The following is a 16097-nucleotide window of genomic DNA, read 5'->3' on the forward strand; positions in this document are numbered from 1 at the left end:
TGTGAGGTGATACCTCATTATAGTTTTGATTTGCCTTTCTCTGATAATTAGTGATATTGAGCATTTTTTTCATGTGTTTATTGGCTATTTGTATGTCTTCATTGGAAAATTGCTTGTTTAGGTCTTCTGCCCATTTTTGGATTGGGTTATTTGGTTTTTTGTTATTAAGTTGTATGAGCTGTTTATATATTCTGGAAATTAAACGTTTTTTGGTCACATCATTTGCAAATATTTTCTCCCAGTCCACAGGTTGTCATTTTGTTTTGCTTATGGTTTCGTTTGCTGTGCCAAAGCTTGTAAGTTTAATTAGGTCCCATTTGTTTATTTTTGCTTTTATTTTTATTGCCTTGGGTAGACTGCCCTAGGAGAACGTTGCTAAGATTTATGTCAGATAATGTTTTGCCTTTGTTTTCTTCTTTATCATGTCTTGTCTTAATTATCTAAGTCTTTAAGCCATTTTGAGTTTATTTTTGTGTATGGTGTAACTTCATTGATTTACATGCAGCTGTTCCAGTTTTCCCAATGCCACTTTTCTCCATCATATAATTCTTTCCTCCTTTGTCGAACATTAATTGACCGTAGGTCTGTGGGTTTATTTCTGGGCTGTCTATTCTGTTCCATTGATCCATATGTCTGTTTTTATGCTAATACCATGCTCTTTTGATGACTGTAGCTCTGTAGTGTTGTCTAAAGTCTGGGAGGGTTATTCCTCCTTTTGCTTCTTTGTTCTTTTACTTCAGTGTTGCTTTCACAATTCTGGATCTTTTGTGATTCTATATAAATTTTAGGATTGTTTGTTCTAGTTCTTTGAAAATGTAATTTGATAGGGATGGCATTAAATCTATAGATTGCCTTGGGCAGTTTGGCCATTTTAACGATTTTGACTTTTCCAACCCAAGAGTATAGGATATCTTTCCATTTCTTCAAGTCATCTTTAATTTCCTTAATCAGTGTTTTGTAGTTCTCCATGTATGAGTCTTTCACCTCCTTGGTCAGGTTTATTCCCAAGTATTTTATTGTTTTGGATGTGATTTTAAAAGCGATTGTTTCTTTACTTCTGCTAATTCACTGTTAGTGTAAAGAAATGTAACTGATTTTTGTTTGTTAGCCTTATATCCTGTTACCTTGCTGAATTATTTTATTAGCTGTAGTAATTTTTGTGTGGAGCTTTTAGAGTTTTCTATATATAATATCATGTCATCCTCATATGGTGACAATTTTACCTCTTCTCTTCCAATTTGGATCCCTTTTATTTCTTTTTCTTTCCTGATTGCTGTGGCTAGGGCTTCCAAGACTATGTTGAATAGAAATGGTGAGAGTGGACATCCTTGTCTTGTTCCAGATTTTAGTGGGAAGGCTTTTGGTTTTTCACCATTCAGTATTAATGCTGGCTGTGGGTTTGTCATGAATAGCTTTTATTATGTTGAGGTATGTTCCCTCTATACCCACTTTGGTAAGAGTTTTTTTAATCATAAATGGGTGTTGAATTTTATCAAGTGCTTTTTCTGTATCTATTGGAGATGATCATGTGGTTTTTCTCCTTTCTTTTCTTGACGTGGTGTGTCACATTTATTGATTTGTGTATGTTGAACCATCCTTGTGTCCCTGGGATGACTCCAACTTGATTATGGTGTATGATCTTTTTTATGTGCTGTTGGACTCTGTTTGCTAATATTTTGTTGAGGATTTTTGTATCTATGTTCATTAGCAATATTGGCCTGTAGGTTTCTTTTCTGGTAGTTTCTTTGTGTAGTTTTGGTATCAGGGTGATGATGGCTTCATAAAATTAGTTTGGGAGTACTCCTTCCTTTTCAGTCTTTTGGAAGAGTTTGAGAAGGATCGGTATGTGTTCTTCTTTGTATGCTGGTAGAATTCTCCAGAGAAGCAATCTCGTCCTGGACTTTGGTTTGTAGGGAGTTTTTTTTTTTTTTTTTTTAATTGCTGATTCTAGTTTCATTTCTAGTGATTGGTCTGTTCAGGTGGTCTATTTCTTCTTGGTTCAATCTTGGTGGACTGTATGTTTCCAGAAACTTGTCCATTTCTTCTAGGTTGTCCAGTTTGTTTCCATATAGTTGTTCATAGTATTCTCTTATGGTTTTTTGTATTTTTGTGATATTGGTTATAATTTCTCAGTTTTCCTTTCTTACTTTGTTTGTGTTTTCTCTCTTTTCTTCTTGGTAAGGCTGCCCAGAGGTTTGTCAATTTTGTTTACTCGTTCAAAAAACCACCTCTTGATTTGATTGCTTTTCTTTCGTTTTTTAAAAATCTCTGTTTTAGTTATTTCCTCCCTGATCTTTGTTATTTCCTTCCTTCTGCTGATTTTAAGTTTTGTTTGCTCTTTTTTTCTTAATTCTTTTAGGTAATAGGTTAGGTTATTTACTTGAGATTGTTCTTGGTTTTTGGGAAGGCCTATATTGCTATGAATGTCTCTCTTAGGACTGATTTTGCTGCAGCTCATAGATTTTGTGTGGTTGTGTTTTCACTCATTTGTTTCAAAGTATTTTTTAATTTCTTTGATTTTATTGTTGACCTGCTGGTTTTTTAGTATCATTTTGTTTAATCTCCATACTGTTGTTTTTTTCTCCATTGGTTTTCTGTGGCTGATTTCTAGTTTCACGGCATTGTGGTCAGAAAAGATGCTTGAAGTAATTTCTGTCCTCTTAAATTTGTTGAGGCTTCTTTTGTGACTAGAGTATATGATCTATCCCAGAGAATGTTCCATGTGCACTTGAAAAGAATGTATATTCTGTTTTGGGGGGATGTCATGTCCTAAAAATATCAACTGAGTCCAACTGTTCTGTTGTATCATTTAATATCTCCATTATTGATTTTCTGTCTGGAAGATCTGTCCAATGATGTTAATGGGGTGTTAAAGTCCCCTACTATGATTGTGTTCTCATGAATTTCTCTCTTTACGTCTGCTAATATTTGTTTCATATTTGTTAGTATCTGTTAGTATTTATAGGTGCTCCTATATTGAGTATATATATGTTAATGAGTGTAAAATCTTCATCTTGTATTGCTGCTTTAATCATTATATAGTGTCCTTCTATATCTTTCTTTATGGCCTTTGTTTGAATGTCTGTTTTGTCTGAAATCAGTATTGCTACATCTCCTTTCTTGTCATTTCCATTTGCATGAAATATCTTTTTCCATCCTCTCACTTTCAATCTGTACGTGTCCTTTATCCTAAAGTGGGTCTCTTGTATGCAGCATATTGTAGGTTCTTGTTTTATTATCCAATCTGCCACTCTATGTCCTTTGATTGGAGCATTTAGTCTGTTGACATTTATCATAATTATTGATAGATGTGTATTTATTGCCATTTTGAACTTAGTTTTCCAGTTGATTTGGTAGTTCCTCTTTCTTTTTCCTTTTTTTGGTTTGATAATTTTCTTTTGTATTATCTTGGTTTCTTTTTGGTTTTTGTGACTCTATTGTATGCTTTTGATTTGTGGTTACCCTGTTTGAAAAGGTTATTCTTAAGGAAAATATACATGTTAAGAAATAAATATTTATTAAGTCAAATGGAGCCGAAGAAAGCCATTGTGGGCTGCATTATTCTTCACACTGGTTCAGAACTGTTTCTGTGGAAGCTAAGTAGCTGTCTAAATGAAATGTTCCCACTAGAGAAACATCTGTTTTGAAACAACTTTGACAGATACCAAAAGATGCAGAGTAAAAAGAGATCATCTACGCACCCATTCCCATGACTTTTTTTTTTCTATAGGTTGCTATCAGTATACATACCACAGAACAGTAGTCAAAATAATCTTGTAAATATATGAAGGGAGGCTGCTTCTGTGACTTTTTTAGTAGGATGCCAAGTGAGCAGAGTTTGAATACTGACAATGAGAGAAACACTCGGGTGTTCAGGTTGTTTGATTTGGAAATGAGTCAACCTAAAAGGCACCTACCTGGCTATCAGGTTTCTGTGAATTCCTCCTTGGGCACCAGCTATGTCCCATAGTATGTATGGGCAGGATTGTGGAAACTGACTAAAGGAGACCCAATAGGAAGAACAGTGGGGGCTTTGCCTGACTGTGCAGACTAAGGTAATCGTTCATTCAGTGTGGATTTCGGATTAGGGTACTTTGCCTCCCTGCTGGCCCCAGTACCTGGTGCAGGCTCCATGAACTAGGGGAGCACTGCGTGCCTGCATGAGTGAATACACACAAGGTAATCAGAATTCACTTTCTTTCTTTAAAATACTTCTTTTCTTTACCCAAGAAGCATAACAACAGAATAAGTTAACAAGTAACAGTGGAGCATGGAATATCATGTAAATGTATATGTAATTTCCTGTCCTGGAAGTCCAGGAGTGTATTGTATGTCTTTGTCCCATTTCATTTCGGTGGATAGAAAGTTCAGTGTGAATATTATGCCTGAATTAAAATAGCTATGTTATTAAGGTGTGATTATGTGTGTTCTGTGGCTCCCATGCCACAGCGTGGCCCTTTTGTCCTCATTTTCCAGTATAGTGGCCAGTCATCCCACATGTACATTTTATTTTAATTTTAAATTGTTTAAAATGAAGTAAGATTAAATACTCAATTCCTCGTTTGTAGTAGCCACCTTTCAGGTGCTCAGTAGTGGCCACTGAATTGGACAGCATAGATATTGAATGTTTTCATAAATTTATGGAAAGTTTTTTTTTAAACAGGGCAGTAATGTAGTTCATAGTTCCCATTCTAATTTGTCTGTTTTCAGATTAGATCTTTCCTGTAAGCTGCCTTACAGCCTGTGCTGAACCCATGCAGATACTTTATCCGCTGGGGCACTTTGTGGTTTACCAAGCTATCCACATAGTAAGTCTTAAACTGGTTTGGTAAGGTGAAGGAGAAGGCCAGTGTGCACGGATTGACTTCTGCCTGCATAGCTAGCCCTTCATCATCTCAGTTCATCACACGGAGGACTGTGTGTTTTTAGATCTAGCTGTTGCATTGGCTGCTCTAAACCCAGTTTTGTCATTTTCACAAAAGGGAATGTTTCTGGCTCGGTGGGTTCACATTTCGTTAGTACAGTTTAACAGGAGTAGATTTTAAGAAGATCACATCATTGCGATGGTCGTTGTACTGAAGAGATGAAGAAATGACTGACAAGCGTTGCACAACTAGGCTTAAGCTCCTGGTTTGGTTGGAGTGTCGTGATCCTGATCCTCGATGGCTTCTGGTTACTTGCAAACAGCCCAAGTGCAGAGGTCATTTTCCACCCAGGTTTCCATTTGCAGTATTTCTTTTTATTGATTCCCGAATTCTCTGTGAAAAAATCTCACTGATTTTGCAGGCTGAATTGTGATTCCCTGGGGGGAAGTCTGTCACATGTGGCATCAACGATCACCTCCAGTGTAGTTGGTGTAGCTTGCTTTCCTAAGTGCACACTCTCCCCATGTTTGCTTCTGCAGGCGATACACATTCAGCTAGGAATGTTTTTGACTACCATTTTAAATTCTGAAAGTACTAAAAATTGAAGGAAAATGAACAACTTTTGAGTTTTTTCTAATTTTTCTTTTTCTGGAGTAATTGGAAACAATAGTAGAAAATAGTGAAGACTGAGATCTGTTTATGTGTAATGTTAGAAAATGAGGCTGATTCTTAACTTGTGTAAGTGAGTCGTAGACTGACTTGAGTCTAATGTTTGTGAGTTTTCATGGTTTATGTAGTCTTTTTTCTCCAGTCATTTATGTACATTTCCCCAGCACTGTACTCAAAATAACTTCCACCATTTCTTTTCTCACTTTCAGCCTCTTTTGCTTTACCCCTCTTTTTCTCTCCCCTTCATCTCTTTCCTCTTTTAATTTATGCTTGTATAAAAACATTTTCTCTAGGCTTAACAAGACATACCGTTTTCATTGCAGACCTCTGAGGGCTTCACTTAGTGGAGGATTGATAGGTCTTTGGTGACAGTGGATTGGGTTTGAAGAAGGTCTGTTTCCCACATGTGTTCCTCCTTTATGAACCTAGACCTGAGTTTTAATTCAGTTTGTGATGCTTTGGGGGTTAAGGTCTATATTTTAGCTGATCATGCGCAGTCAAGCAAGGTGCATGCAGTTAGCAGGCACTCAAAGACAAATTTTTAGAATTGAAGTGGGAAATTTTAACTGGAAAACCTTGCAGATGCCCTTCTTAGAAAATATACTGTCCTTCTCCTCAGCTTCACTGGAGTCACTTCAGCTCAGTGTCCCTGAGAGCTCCCTCTGCTCTTGTCTTGGTTTGGTGGCTCAGTTTTCTGACTCTCTGCTTCTCCTCTTTCTCTGTGGAATAAAACCACATTTGGGAATGTTCTTCTTCCCTAGAAGCATAGCCTGGGACGGTGAAGTGCTGGAGGCTAGAACTTCTTATTGTCCTGTGTTCTAAGTAGGAATTTTCACTTGCTATATTTTGAAAACTTAAGCTTTAGAGTCACTTGATAATTGCGTACTGTTGACGTGGCCTCTCAGAGCTGGGTTGATTGGGGTCACTAGGGTAGATTCTTTTTCAGTTGACGGAGAGCCTACACAGAAGTCAAAAATCCCTCAGGGACACATGACAGATACTAGACACAAAAATGTACCTTCCTCCTCCCCCTTTCCCCCCAGAGGATGGAATTATTAGTGTAGGTGGGAGGACGGGCACCTGAGGAGTAGGAGAACAGGACGACATAGAAAGGTTCAGAGTTTTTTTTTTCTTTTTTCTCATTCAGACTGCTTGTTGCTGAACATCCCTCTGCCTTATTCTCCTTGTTTTATGGACTAACCTCCCCTCACCTCCTGACTTACCGCTTCCTCCCCTTCCTCCTTTCTCCATTCCTCTTCTTTGCCATCTCAGTGGTACTAGTCACTGTGCTCACTGACAGTGACAACAGAACGTGGGTGAGACTGGAAGGGGGGAAAACCAAAAGCTGCCTGTGCTGGGGAAAGCCCCAGTGTTTGCCACCTCACCTGCGTGCAAGAAGGTACACTTGCAAAAGCAGTGACTTTTCTTTGTGTCTGCTTTTCCACAAATAGAGGATTTGGTCAAGTAGAACACAGAGTCAGTCTTGATGTACTGATCAAGGAGCATTTGGTAAGTACTTCATGATCTTAGTGCTCACAGCCACCCGGGAGGTGCGTGGTGTGGGTCTCATGCTGGAGGAAAGGGAGGCTCAGACTTGTTAAGACTCAGCTACTTTGGTTAAGGCAGCCAAGCGGGGGTGTGGTGGTCAGTACCTCTGAATACAGAGCAGCCCTTCCTGGACTTGATCTCAGAGTGAGTAAACCAGACCTTGACGTCTGTATCCTCAGATGCTTGTTCAGTTCCAACATGGCCTGGTTAGGAAAATTCACAGGGATTTTTTTTTTTCTTCTTGCACATTTAAGAGGTATAGTCTGGTGTTTGATGTAGACAATCTCAGAAGGGTGAAATGTGAAGATATGCTGCTACTTCAGAGCTCATTAGATTGGATCTAGGATGGAATCCATGTCCAGACACACACATACACACTCTCTCACCACAAGTGATGCCCCTAAGATACTTGGTAATAACTGAGGGCTCCCAGATGTAGGAGTGGCCAGGCCGTGTGTATATCACTTGTGACCACCGTTTTTGTTTTTGTTTTTGTTTTTAATTGAACAACCCATGCCACCAGGATGCCTGGGAGAGGGGCTTTCACTTGAAGGCATTTCCCAGCAAAGTCGCCTCATAACCCTGACTCTGGCACTGGTTGGCCCAAACTCAGCCAGGCAGCCGTGGGGATAAACTGGTGTGGCACTGCCACCTAGTGACTGTCCGCCCTGCTGCTCTTCCCAGCCTCCCAGAAGGGAAGTGATTCTGGGTGCGGGCTGTCACTCCAGTGGGAGATCACGGTGGGGGCCTTCTAGAACCACAGCCTGCCAGGCCAGCATAGACATGCTCTGTTTGCCATCAGCAGAGCCTGGCATGTGTCAGACATGACTGTATTAAGGTTTTTTCGATAGAGGAATGTTTGAAAGTTGCCTTTTTGGTAAGGAAATCTTGGGCCTGACCAAGCGTGGCTCCTTCTCAGTCTCCAAGGTGTCCACCTTCCCCTTAGAGGTGCTCACAGTGTGTACCGTGTGCTTGGCACATTGCAGGGGCTGAAGGACTGGGGACTGCCCCCAGAAAAATGAAAATAACTCCTGGCTGGGAAGTTAACAAAGAAACGAGGGAAGGGAGACTTTGTCAGAAATGCAAGCAATGGTTGTAATATTGTTCTGGAACTTGGCATTTCTTTGATTGCCTGGGGAGTAGCCGGGCACTGCGAATGTAATTTGTGCCGGATTCCATGGTTTGCTAGTTTCATTGCTCTCTGGATGTGTTGGAATGAAGGCAGCCCCAGATTTTCCGGTAGCTGTTGCAGAGTCCCAGGTGCCCTGAAACTCTGGACCAGTGGTTCTCACTGAGGGTGGCGGTGTCCCTGGGGCCATTTTGGAGAAGACTGGTTTGGTTTGTTTGCTTGCTTGTTTGTTTGCTCACTGTCACTGGGTGGAGCCAGGGATGCTCTGTATTCTGTTTGCATGGAACATACCCACCCAACAGTGAACTGATCCCACTTGACCTTGGGCTGACCTGCTGAACATTTTGTGTTCCTAAAACCTATTTATAGTTTTCTTAGTTTAGAGATGTCTTCATTTTAAACATAAACAGTCAATATTATAACTCAGTTGTAGCATGCACTTAATTTTAAAATAATGTCATTAGTTTGTGAATTGAGGGAAAGTTGTCATTGGTTTTATCTGGAATTTGACCAAAGGTTTTTCACATTTCAGAAGATCACATTAGCCATGACTGTGCCCCTGTGGCATTTGAATTGCCAAAACCATATGTGTTCATCAGACTGAACTGCATTCAAGTGCTTTTCCAGATAGGTGCAAGCAACTGACCGCTTCTTAAGTCTTCTAGGTTAGCCTTGCCTGAGTATTTAGATATTGAAATATGTGACTTATTGTAAACTACTTCTGTCTTACATCTTTGTATTACAGTTAGGATATTATATTGCTTTTTACTTTATGAATCATGTGTATAGATAACTTGTATTACCTGGATTATAATTCAAGATCTTAAAAAAGAGCATTAGGTCCATTGGAATGGAGAACCGCTGCTTAAATGGAATTCTCCGTTCAGGGAAATCTCTCATGGTGGGCCTTATATCCCGGGGTCTTTCTCCGTCTTCGCTTATAGAAACCAGACTTACTGCTATGACTCTCTGGCCTCAAAGTTCTTTCTTAGAGCTTGTGTATTTCAGCAAGCCCCTTTATCAAAGAGACCTGAATGCTGGTAAGCCTTTTCAGGTCTGTTTAGGGCATGTTCACATGATACCACTATGTTCCTATAAGTTTGTAAGATATGTAATTATTTGACAATTATTTATCGAGGTGGGAAGCCTAAGACTGTTAACCTATTGACAGATAAGTCATCTCTGAACTTACTTATTCTAACATAAATGAAAATGTGTAAACGAATAATAGAGTCAGACAACAAAACGTTTTTGTCATCTTTTCAGGGAAACATGATGAATATAATTCTTCAAGTTTGAAAATCCCTCTGTGTTCTGTTACCCGTTTCTTTTTCTTCAGGGACACTGAGCTTTATTTCTTAAAAGCTTATGCTCTTAGACAGAACATACCCAACTATGGTCTCTGCCCAAAGGCCAATCTTCTGTGTCCATATGTCAGTGAAATTCTCATCAGCCACAGTAAGCAAAAGAAATTGGACATTTCACAGAAACACACATAGACACACACACACACACACACACACACACACACACACACACACACACACACGGCATGGAGGAAGGAAAATGAAGAAAAGAGGAGAAGGAAGGGGAGAGAGAGAAGTGTTTAGATTTTGTTTTACTTTTCTAAATAAACAGAAGAGGGGAAAATTCCAAAGTGCAAGGTTAAAGGAGTAAAATAAAAACCAAAGTAGAAAGCTCACTCTGGTGTCTAGAGTTAGTTAAGACGTATGCACTGAATAAAAACTGAATCTGGCTCATGCCTAAAGAAAAGTTGGGCTTTCCAGGCAGCACCACCCTGCCTGTCTGCTGCTTTTCTCCCGATCCTTGCCGGTAGTAAAGGAAGTCTGTACTGGGATCCCCAAAGTCCTAAAGCCATGTCTGTGTTTTCATGACTCAGTGATGGGGAAAAATAGGAGTATCAGGAGGAGATGAGGAAAGTCCCATGGATTTGGGGGCATTTCAAATTACCTGGCCAGGAGGGACTGTCTTTAAATTATTTAAGGGAAGTTTCACACATAGCATTACACTGCTCTCACTTTAGAGCACCCTTACTCAGAGAGGTTTTTACTAAAGGGCTTGGGCCTACTAGATGTTACATTTTGTTTGAATTTAACACTGTAATTTTAGGTGTCAGTGTTATATTATTAGACACTCATGTCATTACTTCTAATCTGTTATATACATTTTTTTCTTGATCTGTCTTTACCTCTCATATTCACATTTACTCTGACTTGCCTGTTACCTTATTATTCCTTGCAATCAATTTTCTCCCTTACTACATTGTAAGCTTCTCATGAATGCTTACTACTTTTTTATTCATCTACATGTTCCCAGTGCCTCCGGAAGTTTCTTTATAAATATAGATTCTCACCATGGTATTGAATGAGAAGCTTCTGAAATGAAGCTAACAGATAGCTCTCAGCCTTGACATTAAAACCACGTGGGGAGCTTCTTCGGTTGTGGATGGGACTTTTGCATGGGTATTTTTCAGGCTTCCTAGGCGATTCTAATATGCAGCTACAGGTGGGCACCTCCGATGTGGATCAGTGACAAATAAGAGATACATGTCACCCCTCCTTTGTGACCCATCTAGCACTCAGCACTTTTCTCCTTTGGACTTAAATAGGTGCCTTCATTGGACTTCTTTGTATGTGTATATGTTTTAGTTAACTGAATCAGTTATTTTTATTTGCTTTTACTTGAAGTCAGAACTACATGCACATATCTGGGTTTGGAGGGAGGTAATTTATCATATTCCTCTCGCTCCTCTGGGTCATCAGCTGGCAGATGGCAACATGCCAGCTTCATCACCGGCATATAGCAGAGCGGCACACCACCACTGACCTGGTGTTCTGATGACTGACCACTGAAGTAGATGGAATCATAGGTGTACCTTCATACCCTGGGGGGATCAACCCTGCCCAGGTCAGCTTACCACCTAGAGAACCGAAGAAGGCCTTCTCGTGGGCAGGCAGAGCAGAGAAGGGGCCGGAACTACTCCTGTTCTGTTCCTCCTCCCAGATTCTCCATCCCTCCCCTCCACAAATCTGGGAGAAATAGACTGCCTCCCCTCCCCCCACCTCATAAGGACACAGAAGTGAGAATAAATGTTAGAGGCAACAACCATTTATTGTTTAGCTGTGATCTACTTTCCCTCTCTGAAACTTTTAAAGATCTTCTCTTTACTCCTAGTATAAAAATTTCCAGTGGTCCCCCTTGGCACAGGTCTTTTGTTTTTCTGTATGCAAATGCTCAGTAGAATTTTCCTTTAGCAATGCCGGCCTTCCAGGCTTCCTGGAAAACCAAAAACATAGAAGAATGTTCTCTTTTCTTTCTTTCCACTTCTGTGTTCTTCTTTGGGATAGTTGTTAGACCCTCTGTGTTCTCTGCGAATGTATCTTTTTTGTTCCCTTTCTGTTTTTCTGTTCTACTTTCTGGGAGATTTCTGCCAATTTATATTCTAATCATATTGTGAGTGTTCTCATAGTCTTAAGTTGTTTTAAAGTTCCTCTTTTTTATCCTTTAGTTGCACTTCTTGGTAGCATCCTGTTCCTTTTCATGGATGTCATGTTTACTTTAGCTCTTGCATGGTATAACTTAGAAAGTTCAGGAGTCCTACACATTACTCTACATTTTGTTGAGATTTTTTTGTTCCCTCCCAACTCCCTTCCCTCCCTTCTTTTCTTTCTTTTCCTGTCATTTTTTTTTTTGTCTGTATCTTTTTTATAGAAAGCATACTTCAAATGTGTGCTGATCATTTGCTATTCTTTCACGTTCAAGAGTGGGAATTGGAGGCTCTGTGTGGGGACAGGAGCTTACTGTCTGCTGGAGTTCACTATAGGGGGGGTAAGTGGAAAGCTGCATTTTTCATTAGAAAATCCTTGCTGTTAGTGCATGAATGTCTTTTCACTGAAACTCTTCTGTTTCTCCAGAGAGAAATATTCTTTCTCTGTATTAGTGAGTTCTAAAATAGGGTCAGAAAGAGAGAGTGAAGAAAGGAAACTAGGAACGTTGTTGTTCAGCTTGGAAACTTGAATTTAATCCTCATGTTTTCAGCCTCAAACATCTTTCCGGACCTTAGCTGGGCCCTGCATCCGATCCTCTAGCCTTTCCTCAGAGAACAGACCTCTGTCTCCTGTCTCCGGCAGCACCAGGCAGGGCATCTGTTACTCCACACACTTTGACATCATCATTTCTCCTGTTTTCGACTTGGGACCTTACCCACTCAGCGCATGACGCCTGGTTTCTCCAAGCAGCGACCCTCCCATGGGTTCTCTGATAATCTGGATCTTGTAACTGGGGGCACTTACACCATTTGTATTTAATGTGGTTACAGATATGCTTGAGTAAATCTGTCCTGATAGCTTATTTAGCTGACCTTACTATAGAATATGGTGTAGTGTGGTAGCACGAAGAATTTTGAATTCTTAGGGGTAGGTTCAATTCCTGCAGTTCTAGAAATAAGAGGGTTTAAACCTCTATTATTTACTCTATCAAAGTAACTCTTTTGTCAGACATATTTCTTATGTCTGGGGAGGAATGCTTGCTGTTGAAATAGGTAGTGAGACATGTCATATACATAAGGCTAGAGTCAGGGGAAGAAAGTTTTTTCATAATAAGTGTATTAGCTGGTCATATCAGAATCGGGGGTAGGATGTGTCCTCTGGCAGTTTTCTATTTGTCCCATCTGTTCTTTGTTCCTTTTTTCCATCTCTGCCTCATTTTGGATTGCTTATCTTTTTTTATTCTATCTTACATCCTTTATTGGGTTATCAGTTATTACTCTTTGATGTATTATTGTTTTAGTGGGTTTTTTGAGGGTTTACAGCACTGTACACTTAGCTGTACTGTAACTAAATCATCAGTCTTCTCTTCACCTGGCATTGTGTCAGGTCTGCCTTCAGGCGACGCTGTGCTACTTCACGTGTGGCATTTTCACTTCTCCAGCCTTAAAGTTTTACTTGCACTAATTCGTACTCAGCTGAATATTCAAGGAGACCTCTTTATCCAGATGTCTGAATCTCTCTCTGTGCAGTCTCTCCTCTCTGTTTTTGGCCCTGTAGACTCTGGCCTGTCTGTATTCCCAGCTCTGTCTTCAACTTGGGGAGACCTCTGGGCTCTGCTGATTTCCATCCCTTAGCTACATTCTAGAGACTCTGTTCAGGCATTAAACTGGGGCAACTGTATGACTCACTTTGGCTGTTTACCATTTCTCAGGAATCACTGTTCTTTGTTACTAGGTGATCTGTATATCGTTAACTACCATTTCAAATATTTTGTCTGGTTTTGTAGTTGTTTCAGGAAGGAGCGTAAATCCAGTTCTTTGTTGTTCCATCTTGGCTTGAAGCAGAATTCCCCGTGCACTTTTGTTTGTATAAAAATATGTTATTTTCCATTCTCTGATTTCTCTTTTCCTTTCTTTTTGTTCTTGTGGGTTTATACGCTTTTTTTTTATTGCCTTACTATAATTTTAGTGGTATTTTAGAAGAGACTGATGGATCCAGGAAAGAGAATTGATGGTAGACTGATCACATGCATTTAAATCTCCATAATACTTTTCACTATATAACTAAGGCTGACATTTGAGATCAGAGTTGAGAGCTGAGATAGTTTTGCCATTCATAATATTAACAGTATGTTTAATAGAAAAGGATTAATGAACATAGCTTGTCAGCTCTTAATCTACATTTTTGAATTACTATTTACAAGTGTAAAAATAACTTGTACAAGTTGCAGATCTTGGAACTTAATGTGACAAATCTGATTCATGCTGATCGATGGGCAAGACTCATTTCTATCCCCTTTCTCTGTCTTTATATTTGTGATCCTGAGGGCCTAGCATGTGGCCAAGAGCAAGTCAGTTAGAGGAAAAATATTTCACACTGTCATACTGATTAATACAATAAACACCGATTCCCTGCTGCATTCTTCTAAGAGAAGATAAAACCATGAGTAAGGGGCAAGTTTGATGAGCAAAGTATACATTATACGTCTTATGACCCACGCCAGCATTGGCTGATGGCATGAGCCACGTGTCCGCGAGAGGCTCTGGGATACAGAGGAAGGACCTGTGGTCAGTGCCGCCTGGAGTGCCACGCTGACGAGGTCTTTGTGTAGTCTGGACAAAGGAGGGCTCTGAGCAGATTCTTAACGTACACATCAGGGCTGGGAAAGTGTGGGAGGGTATTTTTAGGCAGAAGAGAAACGGACCTGCAGCGAAAGAGCTGGGAAAAGGGATGATGGCGTAACTGCCAGCTGGCACTATGGCCGGAGCTCCTGGTGCTTATGGAAGGTGCTGAGAGGGAGGGAGGCATGGTGGGCAGAGGCTGCCTCTTTCAGAGAGCAGAACTAAATAGTTCACTTGGAAAGACAGCCCTGCTGAATTGAAACAAATATTATGGAAAGCTGTCATATTTGTGATTTAAGAAACATTGGTGGACCCCAGTCAGGAATGAATGAAGAAATGAAAGGAAACTAAGAAAAGGGACATTTTACTTCTTTTAAAATGTTAAAGCTGATCTCATAACCTTTAAGCCTCTGAAGCATGCAGTGCTGTAAAACAGTTCAGTAAGTCCTCTCTCCATACCCTCAGGTCTTTATTTTAAAAGCTTGACATCATCAGGCATTGCTTGCGCTCATTTTAATCTTATTTAATAGGTTTTTAATTAAACAAGATTCATATTGATTAGCATTTGAAGTTTGCCACATGAGTCACTTCTTCATGTCTTTCCCAGAATAGTTGTCCTTGTGGAGAAGAAGGATGGAATTGTCTGAGGAAGTTTGTGAAATGAGCATAGACTGTAGGGAATGTTTTGAAATTTTTAAACTACTTAAATGTATGTATTTATCATTCACAGTGGTGTGAACCTGGCATAATTCAAAACCTGGAAGTGTTCTAAGTGATAATATCATCCTGTTGATAAGTCTAATGTTTATTTCTGAGTTGCTGAGAAAGAAATTTGATTATTCTCATAGTAGCTAATATGCCTCTAATTTCCTGCCTCTTCTTGACTGTTTACAACTAAGTATGTCGGAGTGTAACATAAGCAGTAGTATAAAATGCTATGTTTTCATTCTGAGCTATTTTCCAGGCAGGTTCATTATTTAATAAGTGAAAAAGGTGTAATTTACCATCGAAGCCCAAGCCCTGAAATACCAACTCATGGAAAAATACTTACTCCTAATTAGGCCCTTCAGTACGGGAGTACCGCGTCTGACAGAATATACTGGACATAGCATATAACAAGCACTGCCTGGATGATATAACGGTGTAATACTTGAGAGTATTTGGCAGAGAATCAAATGAGGATGGGAGAAATTTTTATATTTAAAACTTGTGTGTTTATTAATGGTAAACAATTAAAGAAGAGTTAGCCTGCCTCCATGTTCCAATAGATGCTTTCCATTGTAACTTTCAACGTCATTTACTGCTCCAAACATTGAAAACCAAATCTAGAGTGCTTTCAGGAAGAACAGATTAGAAAGACTTTGACACTCTTGCCACAGCTGAGGAGATTGCCTTGTGGGCACCAGTGATGAAAGTGTGCCTTAAAGACCTTTGTTTGTGGTATGAAATCTCAGACTCGTCTTTGTAGTTGCTCTACCAAAGGAGCAGCATGTGCCTAGCGGATGTGTTCTGGTCACTCATAATGCAGCAGTGACTTGAAGGATCACTCAGACATGATCACACTTTTCAAGTGGATAGTGACTGAGGACACTGTTGATATAGAGAGGGTGAAAGATACTAGCTGATTCAGCCCAAAATATCTGTGGCTTAAAACATAACATCACATGAGAAAATGCAAGTGAAGTGCTGAACACATCGTGGGCTTAACAGATATTTCATGTGCATCAGCAAATTAGGGCTATCAGCTCTTAAATGT

The 16097-nt window shown here is 39.8% G+C and overlaps 1 protein-coding gene and 1 long non-coding RNA gene across 4 annotated transcripts in view; both read left to right on the forward strand.

Moving 5' to 3' along the window:
- Positions 1 to 16097, forward strand: part of KCNN2 (potassium calcium-activated channel subfamily N member 2) — a 364561-nt gene that overhangs the window by 322317 nt on the left and 26147 nt on the right. The gene's annotated exons all lie outside the window — the stretch shown is intronic.
- Positions 2161 to 6479, forward strand: LOC116662670. The gene is made up of 3 exons (XR_004318652.1): positions 2161 to 2465; positions 5188 to 5192; positions 6469 to 6479. It is a non-coding gene; the product is annotated as an uncharacterized LOC116662670 (long non-coding RNA).

This window comes from Camelus ferus, chromosome 3 (assembly GCF_009834535.1).
Source record: "Camelus ferus isolate YT-003-E chromosome 3, BCGSAC_Cfer_1.0, whole genome shotgun sequence".
NCBI classification, from domain to species: Eukaryota; Metazoa; Chordata; class Mammalia; order Artiodactyla; family Camelidae; genus Camelus; species Camelus ferus.